We start from the raw sequence: 16,895 nt of genomic DNA, 5'->3' as shown, positions 1-16,895 counted from the left end.
ACAGGATGAGGTTTAATAAAGAGAAATGCAAAGTGCTCCACATAGGAAGGAACAATCAGTTCCATACATACAAGATGGGAAGCGACTGTCTAGGAAGGAGCATGGCGGAAAGGGATCTAGGGGTCATAGTGGACCACAAGTTGAATATGAGTCAACAGTGTGATGCTGTTGCAAAAAAAGCAAATATGATTCTAGGTTGTATCAACAGGTGTGTTGTAAGCAAAACTCGTGAAGTCATTCTGCCGCTCTACTCTGCACTAGTTAGGCCTCAGCTGGAGTACTGTGTCCAGTTCTGGGCGCCACATTTCAAGAAAGATGTGGAGAAATTGGAAAGGGTACAGAGAAGAGCGACAAGAATGATTAAAGGTTTAGAGAACATGACCTATGAATCCAGGCTTCATGAACTGGGCTTGTTTAGTTTGGAAAAAAGAAGATTAAGGGGGGACATGATAGCGGTTTTCAAATATCTAAAAGGGTGTCACAAGGAGGAAGGAGAAAATTTGTTCCTCTTGGTTTCTGAGGACAAGACAAGGAGTAATGGGCTTAAAGTGCAGCAGGGGAGGTTTAGATTGGACATTAGGAAAAAATTCCTAACTGTCAGGGTGGTCAAATATTGGAATAAATTGCCAAGGGAGGTAGTGGAATCTCCCTCTCTGGAGATATTTAAGAACAGGTTAGATAGACATCTGTCAGGGATGGTGTAGACGGAGCTTGGTCCTGCCTTGAGGGCGGGGGGCTGGACTCGATGACCTCTCGAGGTCCCTTCCAGTCCTATGATTCTATGATTCTATGATTTTGTAGCTCAGGTACATTGCTTCCAAGAGTCATTTAAAATGTGGATTCCTAGAGGTTATGTAGACTTCACTGTAGTGTTATTCTATCTCCATTGCACATTATTGCTAACATAGGTGCTGACTTTTACTTTTCCAAGAAGGTGCTCTACCCCAGCACAGGCCCTGTCCCTTCCCCCAAGATCCCACCTTCACTCTGCCTCTCCTGCCCTCACTCTGTACCCTCATAGGCCCCCCATCCGCCCACTGCCCCAAGCCCCTCCCTGAGCTGCCAAACTGTTGTGGATGGTAGGTGCTGAGCACCCACAGGGTCAGAACCTTTGAATGTTATTGTCTCTTGCCCTGTCATTTTGAAATATGTATAAAAGTTATGACATTTTCTAAAACATTCATTTTAGGTCAAGTGGTGGGGGGTGTTTCCCCTTGGAGATTAGAGAGAATGGGTGATGTTTCCCAGAACACAGTCAGAATGAGGAGACAGGAATACTGTTATTCAGACTATTCCAAGGGCACATGGAGAGAGCAGGTGTCTAACCCAGCAGAAGATGGAGAGAGATGGAAAAAGAAGGCACTTCTTGCGGTCCTGGTACTGGATACATTGCTGTCATGCCAGTTCTGTGCTAGCACCAAGGATAATATAATCTCAATTCATCATTTATATCCCAATGCTCCTGTTTCTTTCCCCACTAGCCTCTGCTGTATGATGGGCCATAGTGTTTCATATTCCTTGGAAGCTCTCTCTAGCTGACTCAATCTGAAGTTCTGGAAGTTAAGCATGGATAAAAGTGAAATTTGGTGACGTGTTTCAGGCAATCAGCTCTTCACATCTGAATCCCATTTCTTGGTGCTAATTCCTCTTGCTCACTCTTTATTTCGACTGTGGAATTCTCAAGATCTTTTTGACCCTGGTTTATCATTTCCTGCTGTTTTATTGCAAAGTCATGTAGGACTGACTGGGCTAACATTTCCAAAAAGTGTACACCCTTGATTGTATCTGTGACCACATATGCCCTGGCTAGATTATAACCAAAGTCCAGGGCACTTTACAGTTTCACAGTTCTAGGCGCCTGTCCTCTAACCCAGCCAGCCCCCCTTCACATTTGTTAATTATTTATGGGGTATTTCAAAAACGTAACTTTCTGTACTCACCAAACTTGCTCTGAGCAAATGTCCCCTCTTGTAAAAGCATAGTCATTCTCCCTCCATATGTTTCCTTTTTCCCCTCTCCTTGTCCCTTGGCACAACCACATCACATGCTGTTTCTCATTTGCCCCAAAGGGTGGAATAGTTTCATTGAGACCATCTGTAAAGGTGAGTTTCTCTGATCAAAACATGTTTCTGTTTTAATTGATGTTAGCACTTTACTTGTTCTTTAAGGCCAAGTCTTCAAAAGTGAGCATGTTTGTGCATATTTGTTCAACCCACTGTAAATGCACCATGGAGGTATCTGTGCTTCTAAACTGGGCCTGCATCAATGGGCATATACATTTTCCACACCCAGTTTTGAAATATAGCTCTGAATGTTTTATTATTCAAATGCACCTCACGTTTAAAGCAATTTTTATGTATAATGATTTTGTTTATTGCTGCATTAGTAGAATATAGAATGACTAAAATTGGGAAATTGACTCCTTCGTTGCACCTATTTTGTGACCTACAATAACTCTGATCCTGCAGTTCTGGAGCTGAACCAGCTCCTGGTATAATTTACAGCAGCCTAAGAATTGCTCTATATTGTGCCAACTAGAGTGCTGCATCCATGGAGGAGTGGCTGGGGCACTGTACACTCTCTGATTCTTCCTCCAGACACCCCCAGTGAGAGAAGACAATTTAATAACCAAATCTGAATTCTGCAGCTGGGGGCTAAACTTTCTCCCTGGTAACTAGTCCAGGTAATTGGACTCAGCACTAGGAACTTCCATGAGAATCCTCCCTCCTAGGATGCAGCAATATCAGAGCTGTCCAACATCATTTCAGTTTTACAGCTGGGTATCCACCACAGTCCTAACACTCCCAGGCTACATCTACACTGCTTCCCTCTTACGGAACAGGAAATGCAAATGGAGAGCTTGTTAGCATATGTCACACTCTCATTTGCATATCCTCTTCTGATCCTTTTTGCGGAAGAGGTCTTTGAACAAAAAACTGCAGTGTGGTCAGGGCCATTTTGCGCAAAAAAACCCCTTTTTGCTCAAGAACTCTGTAAACCTCATTTTTTGAAGGATAAGGGTACTTGAGCAAAAGACTACACTGCTTTTTTGTAGACTACCCTGTCTACACCGCTTTTTTGTGCAAAAACCTCTTCCGCAAAAAGGATCAGAAGAGGACATGCAAATGAGAGCGTGACATATGCTAATGAGCTCTCCATTTGCATTTCCTCTTCCGCAAAAATGCTACAGTGTAGATGGAGCCCCAGTTGGCATAGGGAATGGTAGATGGATTTGTCCAGAGGCTCATTCATTGGAGGCATTTGGAGCTCTCCCGTTAGCCCCTGCTGCGTCTCTGAAGTAAGACGGTAGTATGCTATGGTAAGAAGTATCAACTGCTGGAACAGGTCTCTGAGGAATAGGATTGCAGTTCTTCATATGCACTACAAGTGTTAAACTCTAGTCCATGCCATGACTTGGCCTGAACTGCAGCTAGGAAAGGGCTAAGATACGGGCAGTTGATGTGTGGTTGGACATGGTTCTTCACTAGCTCCTCAAGTAACTTGTTCAAAAGTTGGAGACTTGAGTCAGGGTGGTAGTTTATGAGGTCTGCTGAGTCCACAGAATTGGCTGGGCTATGACTTCTTTTAAGGGAAATGGTAGATCTCCCTCTTCAAAAGCTGGAGCCAGAGTCTCAGATGCAGAAGAACTTAGCTTAGAACAGTTACCTAACACTGGAGCTATCCACCAATGCAAGTTAGAACAGCCTCAGTGCTGCTGTGAATTATACTGGGGGTAATGGCCTTTAAGAGATTGTTACACCAGCGGAGGAATATTCAGGAGCTCCTGGAACGGCTGTGTGGAAGGGGTGGTGGACAGCCAGTTACACTGGTTTCATCTCACACAGATTCCACTAGGCCAAAGGAAATCTGCAGCAGGCCTGATCCCCTGGCCCTCCAGGTGCAGGGGCCAAGCATCTGGTCCATGTTGTTGATAATCTCTGTTAGCAGGGATGCTCAGGGCTCCTGAGTGCCAGGAGTGAAGTACACAGTCACAAGTTCTAGGTGGTGACTTAATTTCTTTCAGCCGTTCGTTAGGATGAAAGCTATTGCCTCTCCAAGGAGAGTGTTTACTCCCCAACAGCTGCCAGTATGAGCATTACAAGGTTAGCAAGGATGGCTTCCATCCCTGGAGCAAAGCTAAATCCCCAATACTGTAGAATCAAACTCAGTCTCCTGGGAAGGATGGAGGGCTTCCTCTAGATCACTGACAGACAAGACATTCTATAGATGTTGCATGGCCCCAAGGAAACATCTCCCAGACTGAGACTTCACTCTGGAGCTCAGTCAGGAGTCCATAAAACCAAAGATTTCCCCCCACACACCACCAAAACAAACCCCCTCAACCCTTCCTGTTAAGACTGGAAGCAGAGCTCTAGGACCATATCTGACCTCCCCCCTCTCCTCCAATACACGGTTCTTCCTAGTGATTGGTGGAGTGCAGGGGCAAGACCAGGGTTTCCCCTTCCCCAGGAACAGCAGGGAGGAGAGGCCAGGTTTTGCTAGCATTGAAGGATTTGTCTTCCTTGGATACTGATGCATTAAGACCAGCTGCTGACACCGTGTATTCAAACTCCCAACCCATTAATTATTTGCTGAGTGCCAACAGTGTGCTCACTGTCATGCAATGCATGGGCCGGGCCCAAAGAGTTTCCATTTTAAGAGGGAACATGTAGGCAACAATTAAAGTGTTCAAAGCACAACTGGCTTTGGATTTCAGTGTGGTTTTATACTTTGAGAACCGTTCCATCTCTAAGGGTGAGGCAGGCCCCCGTGGAAAAGTTGGGCTTGGGGAGGGGAGAGTTGAGAGAGAAGAGGGTTGTGAAGAACAAGTCATTAAGCAAACTATTCCAGGTTAAAATTGGCAGGTGGGAATGGAGGTGACAATCTTGCTCTAAATTACTCAGGAAAAACAGAGCCTCAGGCTATGTCTGCACTGCAGCTGGAGGTGTTGTTTCCAGCTCATGTACATACTCTATCTTTGATTGAGCCTGAGTGCTAAAATAACCCCTTAGCAAGGGCTGCACAGGCAGAAGGAAGGACTAGCTCTCTCAAATATGTATCTAGGGTTTCAGATCTGGTTGTGATCTGTCCCACCAGCTGTGCAGCTGCAGTGAAACTGCCATTTTCAGCTTGCTCACTCACTCAGATCAAGCATTTACCCCAGCTGGAAATGACACCTCCAGCTCCTGCACCGATATACCCTTAAAGTGACCCATCTGTGTAGGACATCAGAGTTCTTGGTTTTAACAGCTGTTGTTTAGGCTGATAAAAGCAGGAGTGATTGCTGGAGTCTGAGCAGTCACCTGGGGTTGAGTCTCTGCTCTGGGTCGGGAGCAGGGTCACAACTGTGCCAGTCTGGTGGAGCGCGGCTGCATATGACTCGCTCCCAACCTGGCTGTGAGCAACGCAGCAGATGCTGCACACTCAGGGCTGGATTAAGAGGGGGGCTAGCCAAGCAGCTGCCCAGGACACCAACCTATGGGGGGCGCCTGATTGAAGTGAGGGGTGCCACGTGCCCGGGGGCAGGGCCGTGCATGCACCGCACGCTCGGGTGTGGGGCCATGCATGCGCCACGCGCCCGCTGCCTGGGGCGCAAGTATGGCTCAATCCAGCACTGTGCACTCTCCCACTACGCTGACAGGTGGCCGGGGAAAGGGAGATCCGTGCCAGCCTGGAGGTCACAAGGTGCCACCAACTCTAGCCTGGCTGCTCCTCAGGCTGGTACTCACCAAACGGCTGATAGCAAAATTCCATCTTGTGCTGAAAACTGCCCTTCCCTGGAGAGGCTGAAAGAGCAGAGAGCAGCATGAGCCCCGCCCCAGATTCTCCATGCCCCTCTCTGAAGAGGAAGCACTGGGTGGATTCCCACCCCAATAGTGGGGGTGAGGCTGGACTTTGCTCGCGGGGAGAAGGGGGAAATCAGCCCCAGCCTACCCCCGGCTGGCCGGAGCATCGGAGAGGGAGGCTGGGGGGGACAACAACATAATACAACCCCTGGCAGACTGCCACCGCTATAGTTACCTATACAGCCACAGGTACCAGCAATCACAGTTCCTGTTGGCCATGGATTGACATTCCAGACCAATGGGAGCAGTGGGAAGCAGCACAGATGGGGACAGCGCTTCCTGCCACTCCAGTTGTCCGGGAACGGTAATCCACAGCCAACAGGAACTGCGAATGTATTTACCTTCATGGCTGCAGGTAGTGGCAGTGGAGGGGGCCTGCCAGGAACTAACCCTGGTGGATCAGATCTGGTCCACGGGCTGGCATTTGCCACCCCTGTTCTAGAGGACCCTCCATGGTCCCTATTGGTCTGCCATGGTCCCGACGCCACCCAAATCAGTAGCAAATTTTGCAATTTAAAACATTTCCTATTATGTTTTCACCTATCCTGCCCTCCACTTTTCTGACTCAAGTCATTCCTCTGAGCTGCCCCTCTTAAGAAAAATCAATCATTATTCAAGATTGATTGTCTGTACAGGACCAGTCCTTTCTGCCAAGGGCTCAGTAACTTACAGGATTAAGACATCCTGCAACTGAGCTTCCATCATGTAATTTTATATCCTTTACAAATCTTGTTTTTAAAAGGAAATTATTTGTGGAAAAAGTGTGTGTCAGATTACATTTTTCCCCTCTTGTTCAGACAAATATAAATGCTTTAAGGTGTGAAATCTATCTTTGTTGGCTGGGTTGTTCTCTTTTCCTTTCATGAATAACAAACAGTGTAAAACAGAGCACAGAAGAGGAGTTAAATGGAGACATCATACAGTAACATCCCTGCAGAGTAGGCAGGGAAGCTACTGTAACTCTGAAATACAGAATGGGGATGCCCTTTGGAAAAGGTTCAGAAAGTGACAGGAATCTGGATGTTTATGAATAAATAAATCTCAACTACTATTTTAAAAGTTGACATTGTCAGCTTTTCAAAACCCTCTTTAGGGATGCATCCCAGTTGGGAAGAGAGCAAGAACAATTTTAATGGGAATTAAGCAGGCAAAGGTACTTTCTATGCAGAACTGGAAGTGCATTAGTTCTGGCAGGATGGCCGCTTTGTTTCTTTCTCTACCTCCTTTTGCACATCATTGGACTTCCTTGGGCTTCTCCTCAGGGGGGTGTTACATAGGATTCACTTTTCCGTAGAACCCCAGAGTTACAAACTGACCAGTCAATCACATACCTCATTTTAGGGGAGACTAGTTAGAAAGAACGCATGGGGGGGGGGACTGGTCATGTGACTGCTCCCCAGATCACCTGGGGGAGGGCTGGCTGTGACAAGTCCCCCTCCATCCCAGGACCTGCCGCTGTCCCGCCTCTTCCCACTCCACCTCTTCCCTCCAATCCCCTCTCCTGAGTGATGCAGCCCAGCAAACTAGTGGGAGGGGCTGACATCCATAGCAGAGATTGGGCCCTCCAGTTCTCACCGGCAAGGGGAAGCAGAGCAGTGTGGCTCTGCTCCCCCAGCTGCCAACTGTGTTGCTTCACTTCCCACTGGTAAGTTTGTGGGGCTGGTCCTGCTCCTCCACTGAGCAATGCAACTGACAGCTGGGGAGCGAAGCTGCATTGCTTTGCTTCCCCCTGCTGCTACTGGTTGCCAGGTCTCCCCACTAATCTCCCAGGCCATCAGAGGCTCTGGCCCCTTTCTCCTCCTACCTATGGCATTTGGGGGTGCATGTGGCCTCTCAGCCCTCCCATGCATCGCAAGTGCCCCATTTGGAACCAGAAGTATGCAGTCAGGCAGCAGCAGAGACACACACGAAAGCAAATGCAGTTCAGTACTGTGTTAAATGTAAACGACTACAAAAGAGGGAAAGTTTAAAATATATATATATATACAAGACAAGGTAAGGAAACTGTTTGAGCTTGTTTCATTTAAATTAAGATAGTTAAAAGCAGCATTTTGCTTCGGCAGAATAAAGTTTCAAAGCTGCGTTAAGTTGTAAACTTTTGACAGAACAATCATAACGTTTTGTTCAGAGTTGCACAAGTTTCAGAGTTTCTAACCACCTTCATTCCTGAGGAGTTCAGAACTCTGAGGTTCTACTGTAGTTTCTTCACTTTGGAAATCAGCCAGTGGGAGCTGCTATGATTGTGCTGGGGGTGGGAGTAGGGTTGCCAGGTGTCCGGTTTTGAACAGGACAGTCCAGTATTTGAGCTTTCTGTTCGGGAAACAAATTGAGAAAATATAAATGTCCAGTATTTTCTAAATAAGATGTAATGTAGATTGTGATGTAATGTCAAGTGTGTCCAGTATTTTTGTTGAAACCATCTGGCAACCCTAGGTGGGGGGCAGCTGTGAAGTCTCCCACTCCCTCTCCCATTTGCAAGGGGCATGCAGCGCCTAGAGGCACATGGCCTCAGCAGCCAGGCATTTTCAGCAGGCCGGCTCCAAAGACTCGGCGGGCTGGATCCATTGCACAGGCTGTATTTTGCCCACCCTCAGAATACGCACCAGCAAGCAGTGTTCCCTCTAAGCTGTGTGGCTACACAGCTTCACAGGTGATTACTCAGCCCTGCCCAGTCAGAGGCTCAGGGCTTCCTGCACAGAGCTGACTGACTGGGTGGAGCTAATTAATCACCTGTGAAGCAGTGCTGCCCCGCAGCTTAGAGGGAACACTGCTTGCAAGGGTGCTATACTTGCGTTCCTTGAGACCAAGAACTGTGTTTGGGCCCCATTTGTGCATAGGTATCCACACGGGCATGGGTACTAGCAAGCCCTATGGATAGGCCCACCAATGGTGGGGAAAGGTGTGAAGGGGGCAGCTGCCCTAGGATCCAGCAATTTAAAAGGGCCCAAGACTCCAATAGCAACAACAGCTGCTGAAGGCCTGGCAGTGCTGCAGGGCTGACTGAAGAAAGCTAAGCCCCCCAGTCCCTCCCCTTCCTCACAAGGCCCCTCCGCCACTTCCAGAGGCCCAGAGATGCACCCCCACCTTGCCCAGGGCCCAGCAAAGTCTGTCAGACACCCTGCATATGTAAGGTATAGCATCTCTCTCACCTGTTTTATGATACAGGGGACGAGGAAGGAGCTCTAGAAACTCGAGCTGTTCTGTATTTTACATATGCTTCTGTCTCATCCTATAAAATACTACCAAACAGAGGGCCAGAGAAAACATAACAGATCTCCGTTCACTGGACTCACAGAATAAATGCAAGATTTTTCTGACAGAGGTAGGTAGTTGCGAAGAAACCAGAAATAATAGCGCTGCTTGGAGGTTTTGCTAAGCCTCAGGCAAGCATTCTAAAGCCACCTCTCCATTCCAATACAAACAAACCAACAGTGGTGGCACAATGAATGGTAGAAGGTTGTCTGTGAAATTCAGGACTTGTGTGTGGTTCTTACAATTTGCTGTCTTTCATATGAAATGAAACTTAAAGAATTGTTTTGCTTTATCCTGAGGCTCCTCCCAGTCCCCATTCATCCCAGGTGAGAGATTCTAGAAGCTGTGAATGTGAACACAATACATGGCTCTGAAAAGCAAAGATCTAAGAGTGAAAACAAGCTGGGGAAATGAACATGGGTCCAATCTTGACCAACTGAGATATCAAAGCATGCGGATCATATGGTGAGTAGTGCTATAAAATGTCCTGAGATAACTAAAAAAACACACACACAAGAAGAGGAATGGTGTTGGCAGGTGTATGTACCCAGCTAGGCACAGAAGATGTCACAGGCATGAGCATCCTAGAAGTAATAGTCATGGAAGCTCTCTGAAGAGTTCTCATGTCAGTCGACTAGACCACATATGATAGTCCAGGTACAAGTGTTGTAAATCAGATCTTTGAAAAGAGAAGAAAGCCCTTCCTTTTAAAACTGGACTCTCTCAGTTCATATCCAATCCCATTGCCATGGAGCCTCCTAGTGCAGTAGCTGCTTTCTCCACATGGAAAAAAAAAGACTTTTTAAAGGAAAACCTTGATTCTCCTTTCCATTCTGGTTCTGCCAATCCAGAGGGCTCACAGAATTGAGCTTTGCAGGAACCAAAAACTACCAACCTGACATCAGAAGTAATGCTGCTGGTTTCCATACAACTATTATACCAGTATAACTATTTTAGTTGAAGTATGATTTTTTAATCATGTAGTTATATGGATATAGCCCTCCAGTGAGGCATCTCGGTATAAAGATGCCTCATTGCAGTATAGCTTTTTCCCCTTCCTGTATAGGAATAGCTATACCAGTATTAATGCCTTTGTACACCTTTGTCCAAACCAGGGAGGTAGTACCTCCAACTATACTGGTAAAAGTAAAGTGGTCTACACATAAAAGCTGTAGAAGGCCTGAGACTAGTTCTCTGCTACAGACTGCTTCCAGCAGAGCTATGTCACTCAGGGATGTGAAGGGTGGTCCCTGACTGACAGATGTGTTTGAAAAGCATCTATAACAGAAACGGTTATACCATCAAGGCTATGCTTTTACTGGTACAGTTAATTTCACTTGGTAGTGTGGGGTGTAGAAAATAGCTATCGCAGCATAAGTGCAGCTTTGCTGGTATAAGATGTGCTTATGGTAGGAGACCTTTGAAGGTATCACATACTGGTATAAACAATTGGGCTATTGGCACGGAGTGTACACTTATAAAATATGCAGATGATACCAATCTGGAAGGGGTTGCAAGCACTTTGGAAGACAAGATTAGAATTCAAAGTGACCTTGACAAATTGGGGAAATAATCTGAAATAAATAGGATGAAATTCAATAAAAACAAAAGAAAAAAAACAGACTTAGGGAGTTTGCATATATACAAAATGGGAAATGACTGTGTAGGAAGGAGTACTGCAGAAAAGCATCTGGTGGTCATAATGGATCACAAACTAAATAAGAGGCAACAGCACAACACAGTTGCAAAGAAAGCAAACATCATTCTGGAATGTATTAGCAGGATTGTTGTAAGCAAGACATGAGATGTATTTTCTCACTCTACTCAGTGCTGATAAGGACTTGACTGAAGTACCATGGCCAGTTCTGGGCAGCATATTTCAGAAAAGATGTGGACAAATTGATGAAAGTCCAGGGGAGAACAACAAAATGATTAAAGGTCTAGGAAACATGCCTTTTGAGGAAAGTTTGAGGAAAGACTGAATCATTGGTTTTGTTTAGTCTGGAGAAGAGAAGATGAGTGGGGACATGATAGTGCATAAAAAGCTGTTATAAACAGGAGGGTGATAAATTCAAAGAGTAGTTATTAATGGTTCACAATCCTGCTGGAAGGGCATAACAAGTTGGGTTCTGCAGGGGTCTGTCTTGGGACCAGTTCTGTTCAATATTTTCATCAACGATTTAGATATTGGCATAGAGAGTATACGTATTGGCTGTGTCTAGACTGGCCAGTTTTTCCGGAAAAACTTGCCAGCTGTCTACACTGGCCGCTTGAATTTCCGCAAAAGCACTGACTTCCTACTGTAAGAAATCAGTGCTTCTTGCGGAAATACTATTCTGCTCCCGTTCAGGCAAAAGTCCCTTTTGTGCAAAGCTTTTGTGCAAAAGGGCCAGTGTAGACAGCTCAGACTTGTTTTCCGCAAAAAAGCCCCGATCGCAAAAATGGCGATCGGGGCTTTTTTGCGGAAAAGCGCGTCTAGATCGGCATGGACGCTTTTCCGCAAAAAGTGCTTTTGCGGAAAAGCGTCCGTGCTAATCTAGACACTCTGTTCCGAAAATGCTTTTAACGGAACAGGCTGGCAACTCCCAGGAGCCTGCCAGGGGCCGCAAAAGGCAGGCACCTTCCTGGTCTAGCGCGGAGATCATGGACCTCATTGAGGTTTGGGGGGAGGCCTCCAATGCCCACGATCTCCGCACTAGGTGCAGGAATGTGGCTGTCTACAGCTGCATGGCTGCCAGCCTGGACACCAGAGGCCACATGCGCAGCCAGGAGCAGGTGCATAGCAAAATAAAAGAACTGCGGCAGGCCTATGCCAGGGCCTCCTAACCAGGGGCTGACCCACAGGCCTGCCCACAGTTCGAGGCCCTGGACCGCATCCTGGGGGGGTCGGACAGTTCGTGCCCCCCTGGTCATCATTGACCCCAGGGCAGAGGGCCCTGCCCCTGACACAGGGGAAGAGGAGGAGGATGGCAGCTAGGAGCCTGCACAGGGTGTGCTCTGCACCCAGGACCCCCGGGCCAAACCGGAGAGCCCGTCAGCAGCCTCATCTGAGGCCGGGGAGGCCTCCACATGTGAGTGACATCACGGTCCTCTTATGTGAGGCGGGGGGGGGGGGGGGTGAGCCCAGGGACTGTGCGCATCAGTGTTGCCTACTACGGAGCAGGTGGCAATCTGTGCTTCTGCCGTGCCATCCAGGAAATGTGGTCCCAGCTGGGTGCCATGCAGGGGCCCTGGTCTGTTCCCCACATGCGTCTACAAATGAAGGCACATGACAGGCTCCTGACTCCCGGGTGAGACACTGCACACTGCCCTCCCTCCAGACTTCCCCTCTACACAGACGCAGGACACATCTCCCCTCCCCCCCCCCCCATTATAGGCAGCACAGGGGCTGGGGTGCAGTCCTGGGCCAGCTCACACTCCCGGGGATAGCAGGACGTGATGGTGTGGAGACCTGCCGTCCTCGCCTTGCAGAGGGGGGCTGGGTTTCATCCACTGTGTCCCCAGGGAGAACTGACCACTTCTCTTGTTTCACCGCAGCTGCAGCACCTGTGAGTGCAGGACGCACCACCCCACCTGGACCATTCACCCGCACCTGGGACAGCAGGCACACCCGCAACCAGGAGTTCCAGAGGCAGCAGCTGCAGTTGCAGGACGCACCACCCCGCCTGGACCATCCACCCGCACCCAGGACAGCAGGCGCACCCGCAACCAGGAGAAGTTCCAGAGGCAGCAGCTGCAGTTACAGGGACAGCAGGTCCACAGCCAGGAGCAATGGGTGCAAGAGGACCTGCAGCTGAGGCGGGAGAGCTTCCGGGAGCTGCGGGAGCAGAGCTGTGCCCTCCGCGAGCACCTGCATACCCACACCCCCCCGGGAATGCCAAGGCCCCCGCACCCACAGTGCTGCGAGATGGGAGGGCCGGCAAGACCCCCAACCCTGAGCTTCCCCTCCCCCGTCCTCCCGTTGCCTCTCCCTTTCAGCTCCCTCCTCCCAGGTTTCCCCCCTTGCCTCTCCCCACTCCAGTTATGTTAAATAAAGAGAGTTTTTTGTGGCACAGGTGTTTTTATTGTATATCAGGAAGGGGGGGTTAGGGAGGGGAAAGGGGAAGGAGGTGGGGGTGGAATGTAAGGCACAAGGACCCAGTGGGGCACGCCAGGAGGACTTCAGTCCTCGTCCACCTGGAAGCTCTCCCACAGGGCTTCCCGGATGTCGACATATGCGCAGGGCTGTGCATTCTGGCCAGCCAGGCGGTCAGCCTCAGCCATCCAGGCTGGCAGGAAAGCCTCCCCCTTCCGCTCACATAAATTGTGCAGCACACAGCACGCTGCCACCACGTGTGGAATATTGTGCTGGGAGAAGTCAAGGCGGGTGAGGAGGCATCTAAATCATGCTTTCAGTCCACCAAAGGTCCCCTTGACCACAATGTGGGCCCTGCTGAGCCTGGCATTGAAGGCCTGCCGGGAGGGCTTGAGGTGTCCCATGTCGGGCTTCATCAGCCAGGTCTGTCAGGGGTAGGCTGCAACCCCCAGCAGGCACACTGGCATGTCCACATCCCTGACTCTGATGTGGCGGTCAGGGAAGAAAGTCCCAGCGTGCAGCCTCTGGCACACAGAGGAGTTCCGGTTCACCCGCACATTGTGTGCCTTGCCAGACCAGCCCATATTGATGTCCGTGAACTGGCCCCAGTGGTCAGACATGGCCTGCAGGATCACAGAGAAGTACCCCTTCCTGTTGATGTAGAGGGATGCCTGGTGGTCCAGAGCACGGATGGGGATGTGCATCCTGTCAATTGCCCCCCCCCCCCGCAGTTGGGGAAGCCCAGGGCACCGAACCCCTGAATGACCACATCCAGGTTGGTGAGGAGGACGACTCTGCAGAGCAGCACCCTGTTGATGGCCTTGACCACCTGCAGAGAGACACACACAACCGAGGGTCATTGGGGTGCCCGGGTGGCTGGGAGTGTTCATTCCCCGCCACTGCCCCGTGCTCCATTCCCAGGAGCAACCCCCATTGCAATCCTGGCCACCGTGGGTGGTCTGTAGTGCAGCCGGGACCGACCGAACCCTCCCGGGGAAGGCACTTACACTTCCCCCGTTTTCCCTGGAGCAGCCCATGTCCTCCTTGCAACCCCCCCTCCTGGCCCAGTTGCCGGTGAGTTCCATACCTGCATGAGCACCACTCCGACAATGGATCTCCCCACGCCGAACTGGTTCCCGACGGATCGGTAGCTGTCCGGCGTGGAGAGCTTCCAGAAGGCAATGGCCACCCGCTTGTGGAGGGAAATGATGGGCCTCATGTATGTGTCCCGTCGCTGCAGAGCAGGGGTGAGCCACTTGCAGAGCTCCAGGAAGGTGTCCTTCTTCATCCTGAAGTTCTGGGTCCACTGTTGGTCTCCCCAGTGCTCCAGAATGATGTAGTCCCACCAGTCGCTTCTGGTGTCCAGATGCCAGATGCGGTGGGGCACGCTGGTGTCCGGGTGCTGCTCCTCCTGGGCCTCCAAGGGGGGTATGGGGAGGGCCAGGGGGCTGGCCTGCAGCAGAAGGTGCCAGGCAGCCTCCAGCAATTGCTGCCAGGCTTGCAGCAAGATGTTCAACATGAGCACCAGAGTGCCCAGTGGCGGCTCTGGCTCCATGGTGCTGAGTGCTGTGGTGTCCCAAATGAGAGCGACCAAAACAGGCGGAGAGGAAAACGCTTTGCTGTCCCTCACCGAGGTAGGGAAGAAAGCGGGAAAGTTGAGAACCAGCTGTCCAGGGGGGTCCCTTTAAGCACAAGCCTCAGATAGCCTCAGACAGCAGCCACACAAAGCAACTACTGACCTGATGCCCTACTGGAACCGGTTTCAGCTGCCCTTAAATGCGATCCAGTGTCCAATCAGTGTGGATGCGCTATTTCGAAATAGCAAAATGCTATTTCGAATTAGTTTTTGTCTCTAGATGCGTTATTTCGAATGAGCTTATTTCGAATTAACTAATTCAAAATAAGTTAATTCGAAATAGCACTGTAGTGTAGACATACCCCTAGAGTATAACCCAAGTGTGGCTGACAAGCTGCAGTTACACACATACTCAGGGTATTGCTTTCATGTTGGAAGTCTGTTTGGGAATTGTCCAGATGGGAGATGCTTCAGCAAGGCATCGTAAAGATTGCAGGGTACAGGTAATGCAACTGCTCTTTAGTCAGGTTTATACCCTGATATGTCACAGTAGAGATGGGAGAAATATAGTAAGAATTTCCTGTGGAAAATATTGAAAGCAACACCACATTTGTTGATTTTGGTCGTCCCTGCCAACTTTCTGAACATTCCACTGAGAAAGAGGAGAGAAGCAGAGTGAGGAGAGAAGAACCAAAAACTGAAACGTTTCATTTCAATTCAAAGCCCATATCAAGGAAATGGACGAGAAATGTCTCAGTACTGACAGAGAGAAGAAAGTCAACTAGCAAATCATCAATATTGTTTCTTGCAACACCTAGATTCTGGTGGGAGGCCTTTCATTCAAACACCAGCTCCTCAAGTCTATACTCATAGATATATTATGATTAAATTGGACCTTGACCCCAAGAATACTGCCCAGGACTAAAATCACCCAGATGGCTCTTAGTTAAAGAGACTCATCCTTCCAACATTCCCTCCCAAGATGGATTCTTGCCATCTTCCACTCCTGAGACCATCAGCAACACATGGGGAAGCATGAGTCGTCACATGCACCCCTAGGATCGGAGGGACCAGCCAGCAGCTGGGGGGACGGGGGGAGGGAGGATTACCAAAGCCAGAGGGCCAGCGCCAGCAGGAGGGGTCTTCACCCTCCCTCCCACACTCATCGGCAATGCTGTGGCGGGGTATGTGCAGCCAGGCAACCCCAGCTCATGCTGTTCTCCACCAGCACTCCACCACGTCTGGTGAGTGCAGGGGTGGTCCTCTCTCCCCCTGAGCAGTGCAGCCTGAGAGCAGCATGAGCTAGAGGCTGAGCCACCTTGCTGCACTTCCCCTGCTGTGGTGCTGCCAAGGAATGCAGGATGGGGTGGCATGGCCTGAACCCTTGACAGGCCAGCCAGCAGCTGGCAGGGAGAATAGCAGGGCCAAAGGACCAGCGCTGGCAGCAGGAGTCTGCACCCCCGGCCCTGCACTCATCAGCAATGCTGTGGTGGGGAAAGTGCAGCAAGGTGGCCCCAGCTCACTCTGCTCTCTGTTCATGCTGCTCCAGAGGAGGGGTGGGATTGCCCCCAAACGCAGCTAAAGTGGTGTGGCACAGCTGAAGGAAGAGGTGGGATGGAGCAAGGGCAGGGAGATGTGGGCTTGGGATGAGGGGGGTTTTCCGGTCCTTCCCAAAGATGGGGGGTGGGTATGTGGCTGGTGACAGCCCCCTCGCCTCCCAGGAAATCTCCTCACCAGTTGCCTCTGCGTGAGATGTTAATCTTCCTGCCTCATAGGGCAGCCCAATCAGTTATGTTGTGCACTGCTGCCTGCTGTGTCTGGCAGTGATTTTGCCTTAATCGTCCCCTGTCCAGCTCAGCTGCTGAAGTCTGGCAAGATTATAAGCAAAGGAGTTCTAGCTCCAGCATCACCTCAGCTTTGTAAGATCCTGAATCGCAGCAGCACTAACAGCTCCAGCAGAGCTTGAGAAGTTCTTACGAAAATGTCATTTTCCCTAATGGTAAAAAGCAAAAAACAAAAATCACCTTAGCAAAACCCACTCAATTGTAATCGCTCTCATTGGATATTAAAAAGCCCACTAACATTTGTTACTGTATAAAAACAATGAATAGTCAGTCCTATGGCAGCTTAGACTCACACACACACA

The 16,895-nt window shown here is 49.6% G+C and overlaps 1 long non-coding RNA gene across 1 annotated transcript; it reads left to right on the top strand.

Moving 5' to 3' along the window:
- Positions 1-1,970: 1,970 nt before the first annotated feature.
- Positions 1,971-13,093, top strand: LOC142826528 (uncharacterized). The gene is made up of 3 exons (XR_012900721.1): positions 1,971-2,102; positions 9,398-9,563; positions 12,636-13,093. It is a non-coding gene; the product is annotated as an uncharacterized LOC142826528 (long non-coding RNA).
- Positions 13,094-16,895: the final 3,802 nt, after the last annotated feature.

This window comes from Pelodiscus sinensis, chromosome 1 (assembly GCF_049634645.1).
Source record: "Pelodiscus sinensis isolate JC-2024 chromosome 1, ASM4963464v1, whole genome shotgun sequence".
NCBI classification, from domain to species: domain Eukaryota; kingdom Metazoa; phylum Chordata; order Testudines; family Trionychidae; genus Pelodiscus; species Pelodiscus sinensis.
The sequence above is the reverse complement of the archived record's forward strand: the minus strand, read 5'-3'. Positions and strand labels throughout refer to the sequence as shown.